The 6980-nt window shown below is 42.5% G+C and overlaps 1 long non-coding RNA gene across 1 annotated transcript; it reads right to left on the minus strand.

Annotated features, from left to right (window-relative positions):
- Positions 1–619: 619 nt before the first annotated feature.
- On the minus strand, positions 620–6477 carry LOC149456165 (uncharacterized). Its single transcript, XR_016313952.1, has 2 exons — positions 6323–6477; positions 620–826 (listed from the first exon to the last, which is right to left on the minus strand). It is a non-coding gene; the product is annotated as an uncharacterized LOC149456165 (long non-coding RNA).
- Positions 6478–6980: the final 503 nt, after the last annotated feature.

The following is a 6980-nucleotide window of genomic DNA, read 5'->3' on the forward strand; positions in this document are numbered from 1 at the left end:
TGCCAAATCATAATGTTTTTTGAGTCCAACTAAAAATTTGCCTAGGTTGTCTGCAGGTTGTTACAGAGCTGAGAGGATGGGCCTTTACTCATTGGGTGCGCTCATTACTTTGTTCAAGTGTCATACTTGATGACCTTCATCATTGTTCCTTGAGAGTCATAGCCTCAGCACTGTTTGTTTGTTTAAAATAAATACATTTATTGACCAAGAAAGCTAAATATCATAAACTCTGAGGTTGGCCATATATGGATCAAAATTCAGCCAGTCCGAATTTCAATCTATGTATGGGGACAGTGGTTGTACAGAAGTGGATCTACCAATCCACTTTTGTACAACTGCCCTGTTGGGTTTTTCCTGATCGATCAGTGCCGAGGCCTATGGATGGCAGCACTGATTAGTACATTCTGAAGGCAGGGAATTCTCCCCACCATCTAAATACAATAACTCAGCAGGAGTGATTCCGCTATCCATCTTGAATTTGTGGATGGGGGATTCAGGTCATTTTTTTTGTTTAACCCACTGGTTGATAGAAATAAAAGAATACGTTATGGCCTGCCTAACGTACAGTTACCGTAGCTACAGAAAAAAGCTGAAGAAATATAACTAGGTGACACTGTACACCTGTTTCTTACATACTCTTTAATTTGTTTCACTGTAGTAAGTCTGTTTGTGGTCAGAACCAAAAGTGATCCTCAGAAGCCTGGATGAGGGGGAAGTTGAACAAACATCGGGAACCAGGAGGAGGATTCTGCTGGAGCAGGGCACTGCAAAAGAAGCTGGATCCTCACAGGGACCTTGTGGCTCTCTTGGGAGGATGCACCGAGGCCTGGGAAGATAGACAGAATCATAAGAGGATGCATGGAGTAGTCTGATGTCCAGCATTAGTATGCCTTCTAAACTGTTGCTAGTGTCTTCTTGAAGGTCTTTTACACTGTACAAGCTGAAAGTGGATCCAGAGTCTGTAAGTGTTGCTATGGATATCTGTAGCTTTTATCACTCTTTCCCAGTGAGTTGCCAGGGTAATAAAATTGTTGAAAACCCTTAAAGTGACTGGCACCCAATGTTTCCCAATATCCATTGCTAGCCATGGACTTGGGACAAATGACAGCTCACCCTGCCCCTGTGGGTCCATCACCTGGCTCCAGCAGTACATAATAAGGATGAGATATACCGTACCTTTCTTATCAGCCTGTTGGTTGCATTTTATTTACTGAAATAAAGTATGTACCTTAAAGAAGGGAATAATCTAGGCTATGAGGTAAAAGTACATGTTAGGAGCAGTAGATTATTTAATCGTATCATCCTATATAAATTAGTCTATGAATATTAATAATTTAAATGAGTAATACAGTAACAGAATGCTTACAACTGATTTCATTAGACATACTTGAATGCATTATGTGTGATTGAATGACATAGGGTCGTTATGGTTGGCTGTGTAGATACCCTGCCTAATTTGGAGTGTCCATGGTTTAAACTAAATGTTGGCAGCTGGGCTGTTGCCAGCCTGAGCTCTATTTGTTTACATTGTCTGAGTGTGTTTGGTCCCCTGTTTGGCATGGGCTGAACATCATACAGTATATAGAAGTGGTATTTCTATCCCTTCTATATATGACAGCTTCCCACTGTCAATGATTGCTAAGGAAAGGCTGGGTGCAGGTACCCACTGCATCCTTAGCAACATCCTCAGTCCTCAGTCCCATAACCAAAGGGATGAGACTAGCGGTGGCATCACTGCACAAATATAGCCACTGGGCAATTTTGGGCAAAGACATTAACCAAATATGCCCATGGTAATATTAGGCCCAGGATGCCACCATTAACCCTGCCCCTTGCTCTATATAGCTGATGACAGCTCAGGAAACTGTTATACAGTAAAGACTAGTATGGGATTGGCTGTGTGTTCCGGGTTTTTTTTTCTGCAGCCTAATTTTTTAAAGGGGCATCTAGATTCCAATAATGCCCCCTGCCCACAGACCTCCACAACCACTGGGACAGGGTTTTGAGGAAGTAGTCCTTGTCCTCATTAATATGGAGACAAGGTGCTTTGTCAGGGGCCCCTGTTTGGCAAGTTACACCCCTCATGCGGCCTGGTATGGGGGGGTTTCAGGCTTACGTCCTCTTTCCTGGTTAGCCAGGCTGCATGCTTGGATTAAGGGTCTGATATTAATTTTTAGGGGGGCTTCACACATTTTTAAACATTTATGCAGGGATCTTCCCTAAAACCCCTGAAGGGTCTAGTATGGATTTCAGGGGGAACAGTGTCATGAAAAAGACTGAGAATGAGCTTTGCAATCCCTTTTGTAGCAGTTGTTTTTTTATTCTAGGTCACAATCCTGTGCAATGTCCTTTTGTCTCTTTCGGTAGTTAACCATGCTGACTGCACTTATGCTTTCAGATGACGTTTTCCTGGAAATTTTGATACAGTAACTCATAACACCACAAATAAATAAACTTTCTAGAAAGGTCCTTTCCTCATTTACCTTTGCCTTGAGAGGACAAATGTGTAAATAGATCAGAGGTTCTTGCCTCTCAGGCTTGTTGCCTAAGGAAGATTTGAGTACAGAGGCCCTTCCCTACCAGGGCAGCTGCCTGGGCAGGATTTAGTTCCTGGAAGGTCTAGTTCTTGCTTCTTGTTTAAAAAAGGAAGCTGAAAAAGAGTTCTGTTCAGAAAGTTGCCCATCTGGGCTTAAAGGTCAATAACTTTCCTTTAAGAGAGCTGTTAAGAGACCTAATCTTGTCTGTGATAGAGACTGAAGATACTTAAAGTCAGTTGTCCACCTGGCCTACGTTAAAGATTCTACAAGATACAACTAAGTGGAAGGGATTGTTGCTGCTGTTTTGGGGTATTCTGTACCCCAAACCCTCTCTCCCCCCAGACAACTGGACAAAAAAATAGTAAAAATTTATGGAGTGGAAGTCTGTCCATTGGTGGGTTGGTGAGTGTCTGTGTGCAGCTGCAAGGAAAATTACCAATAAGAAGGCAGGAAGTCATTAAAAATCCAGCAGCCCTCTCAGGAGTAGTGCTACAGCTGTTTATTTGTTTTTTGACATTGGTGAATAAAAATAGAATTCTCATTTTTTTCGCCATTTACAAGTTAGATTTATTGCATTGCATTTCTTTTCATAGCAACATTTCAAAATAGTCTCAGCAGTCAGATATTAAGATGAATATTAATATGATTTTATAGCTGCATAGAAAGTTAGGATTATGAAACTTAGCTGGTGATCTGCTTTATTTTCTTACAAAACTCTGGATAATATCACATTTGTGGATGTAACCACTGATTTCCATGTATTATTTGTACAAATGGTAACAAAGGATACATTTCTCATTTAACCATGACATCTCAGCTTCTAGCTACATTAATACTGTAATGCCCTGAAACATTTACAAGTGGTAACTAAGAACTTTATTAAATAACGTGTTTAAGCACAGGAAAGTACAGTAACTCACAGCAACCAATCAGATAATTCAGCTGCATGATGTAAATGCAATATATATATATATATATATATATATATATATATATATATATACACAGTATATAAAAAGCCTATGAAAAAGGTACCAGGGGCATCTCATGGGGCCCCCTACTGACCCCGGGCCCTCGAGCAGTGCCCGAGTTTCCAAATGGTCCACATGGTCAGTCCACCCCTGGTTTAACCAGTTCCCAACAATGCTATAGCCAAAAGACAGCTACAGACAGCTACAGTATGGTCAGCTAGTTCTGGAAGGGCGTCCATGAATGTTCTCCCAGAACCACACCCCCCGCATGCCCCCTGGCGCTTGCACTGCAAGCAGTCTGTGATCTCTGTGTCTTTCGGACACAGCTGATCACATTACGAAGGAACGGGCCAATCACAGCCGCTTTTACCATGTGACCAGCTGTATTCAATCACAGCTGATCACAGGGTAAATAGGAAATGCTGGTTATCAGCAGTCCTCTCCTCCTGCTGACAGCGCGTGAGGAGAGGAGAGCCGGTAAGCGGCATTTTGCAGGGGGACATCTACACTGATGATCAATGCCTTGATGATCAGTGCAGCCCCATCAGTGCGGCCAATAGTACCCATCAGTGCCCATGTTTGCTGGCAATCAGTGCCCATCAGCTGAATTAGTTCCGCCTATCAGTGCCCATCAGTGGCACCTAACATTGTCGCCGATCAGTGCAGCTTCCTAAGTGCTACATATCAGTGCAGCCTATCAGTGCCCATAAGTGACTCCTCATCCGTGCAGCCTATCAGTGCCCATCAGTGAAGGATAAAAATGACTTATTTACAAAACTTTATAACAGAAACTAAGAAAAAAACATTTTTTTTTGTTTCTTTAATAAAAAATAAAACCCCAGTGGTGGTTAAATACCACCAAAAGAAAGCTCTATTTGTCTTAAAAAATTACACAAATGTAGTTTGGGTACAGTGTTGCATGGCTGCACAATTGTTATTCAAAGTATGAGAGCACTGAAAGCTGAAAATTGCTGTGGGCGGGAAAGGGGTTTAAGTGCCCGGTAGGCAAGTGGTTAAAGTTGAACTTAAGTCTCGCTTTCAAAAACTGCTTGCAGACAGGCTCCCTATTGCAGAATAAACATGCTATGTCTCTTCTGCAATAAAATAAATATATCTGCCTTCTCACAGTCTTCTTTGGAATGTACACTGATCTGCAGAAGCAAGAGGTAACTATCATGGAGTTTAGCTCCACTTTAAGTTTCCAACTTACTGAATCGCGTTTTCATGAAATGGTAGTGATCCAAGGTTATTTTTTGCAGCCATCTACCTGGGACCCCTTGAAGAAACCCAGCAGAATGTTGTACCTTGACTGCAGATTATTCCTTTCTCCATGCTAGAGATTGACAGCTGAATGAGAGTAGAGCAAAGAAAACTTTAACTGGCTGTAGTCAAAGCCTAGGACTATGCCTGTCCCTGACAATAGGGCAGGGGGTTTCTGATTGGCTGCTGTAGCAGACAGGTTTTCTGCCCCACCCACTGGATCTTACAGATGGAAAGGGGGCCTAGGGGAAGCCCAGGGTGACAAGGCTTAAGGTTTACTTTGGTTCTGGGGAGCTACAGTGAGCCCGGTGACAAGTCAGGGAGCTGTTGGGAGCCCAGGGAAGATGGCCTGAGAATGTTGCTACATGGGAGCCAGCAGCTCCACCAGCTGTGTGCCACTCTCTGTCACCCTCCCCTGACACTATTAGTAGGAGGAGCAGGCTGAGTGCTCATGTGTCCATTCTTCTTTTTTCCTTCCCCATTGCTGCTGCACAGCATGTAAGTGCTTTGTGCTCTCTGCTCACTCCTGCTTCCCCTCCTTATTCCTGGCAGCAGTGGCTTGAGCCAATCAGCAGCAGGGAGAGAGCACTATAGAGGAATACATCTGCAATGGATCACAGGACATGCAGTTCACAAGGAGCATTGTACATCGGACACTAATGGCTTGTGAATTTCAATACCCAGGATGCCCTGCTTACAAAGGGAGGAGAATACAGAACCTTTCCCAGGCAATTTTGGAGAGGTAGCTGTATTTTGCGAAAGGGAAGAAGAATGTTCAGACCTGACCAGAGAGACAGCTACAGAAGAGACAGAGCAATGCAGGAACCAGAGTGTGCAGGTCTATTGCTGTGCTCTGAGCATCTAGAGAGCCATAGAAAGTCACTGTGTCTTGGGATCAGAGCTAGGGAGACCAATTGCTGTATATGCCTACATCAGAGAAGACAGAGATCATCTTAGGTGCCAGGTACTTTGCAGCCACCTCTGGGGTACCCCTTGTTTGGAACACGCACACCCACCCAATAAAGAGCTGTATATGCAGAGTGCACTTGAGGACACCTTTTTGGGTTACTTAATGCCATCCATTTATACCAGTTAGAATTTGGTTTGCCTTCCCACAGTATGGTTAACTGCCATATTATAGGCCAGTGTTTACCTGATTTAGTTCAGCATCTGTAAACATTGTAATTTGCTTGTTTACTGATTCATGCATTGACACTGCCTTGTCATACTAGATCTATTTAATCAACCATCCAGTAGTTTGTGGCCTATTTTCTGTGCACTGTTATAGAGTGGTAAACTACTAACACTTAAGTTACAAAGGTGTGAGAAGCCTTTAATATATAGCCAGGTGTGCCAGTAGGGACCAAGCAACTTAAAGGGTCATGGCAGAACAGAGAACACATCATATTCAGTGGCTCCTGCGAGGGTAAGCAACAGTATATTTTAGGGTTTTATTTTTTTTTAAATGACAAAACAGAAGAACATGTGAAGCACACTGTATAGTGCAGGTAACACAATTTATGAACAATAAAAAAGGCATAAAATTGCACTCACAAAACATGAGAGTTGTCACTACAGAGCAAGATTCACAGAATGGATCAGTGTATGCAGACTTGACTCACTCCCTGTATATACACTTGCATCCAGAGAAGAGGAAATGTCCTGACAGCCTGACATTGACCAACACTGCAGGGATGGAACATCTGAATCCCTCATGCAACAGCCTCAACTCAAAGACACCATCACTAATATGTTTTTAGGCTCCGCCTCTTGCTTCAAGTGGTTAATCTGAGGAATACAGCCTTCCCCACCCCATATTTAATTTCGGCTGCTTATCTTTTTTGGCCATTTCCTCATTTGCTTATATTGTGCTCTGGAGGAACAGATAAACCTTCAGGAATTAAGTAGTGCATGACAATGTTCATCTCAAAAGACAGCCTAAAGTGTATCCAATGTCTGAGCTGTCAGTGTTTGGTCTTGTCTTGTTCCTGCAACCGGAATTTTTTAAATTTAAAAGTAATAATTTATTACGGGCAATATACAGTATTTTAGAAGATAAACTACCTTGTGTATCTGTTATATAGATAGTCTGAATGGCTTTAGTGCAGGTGGTAGCCTTTGCAGGAAGTAGCAATTCAAGATGTTAATTAAACTGTCAACAGTCCTTGAGATGATATTTTATAACAGTCTGTCTTGGATATGATCTTTCGTT

This window comes from Staurois parvus, unplaced genomic scaffold (assembly GCF_062004578.1).
Source record: "Staurois parvus isolate SC_StPar_1 unplaced genomic scaffold, SC_StPar_1.0 ptg000372l, whole genome shotgun sequence".
In the NCBI taxonomy this organism is placed as follows: Eukaryota; Metazoa; Chordata; class Amphibia; order Anura; family Ranidae; genus Staurois; species Staurois parvus.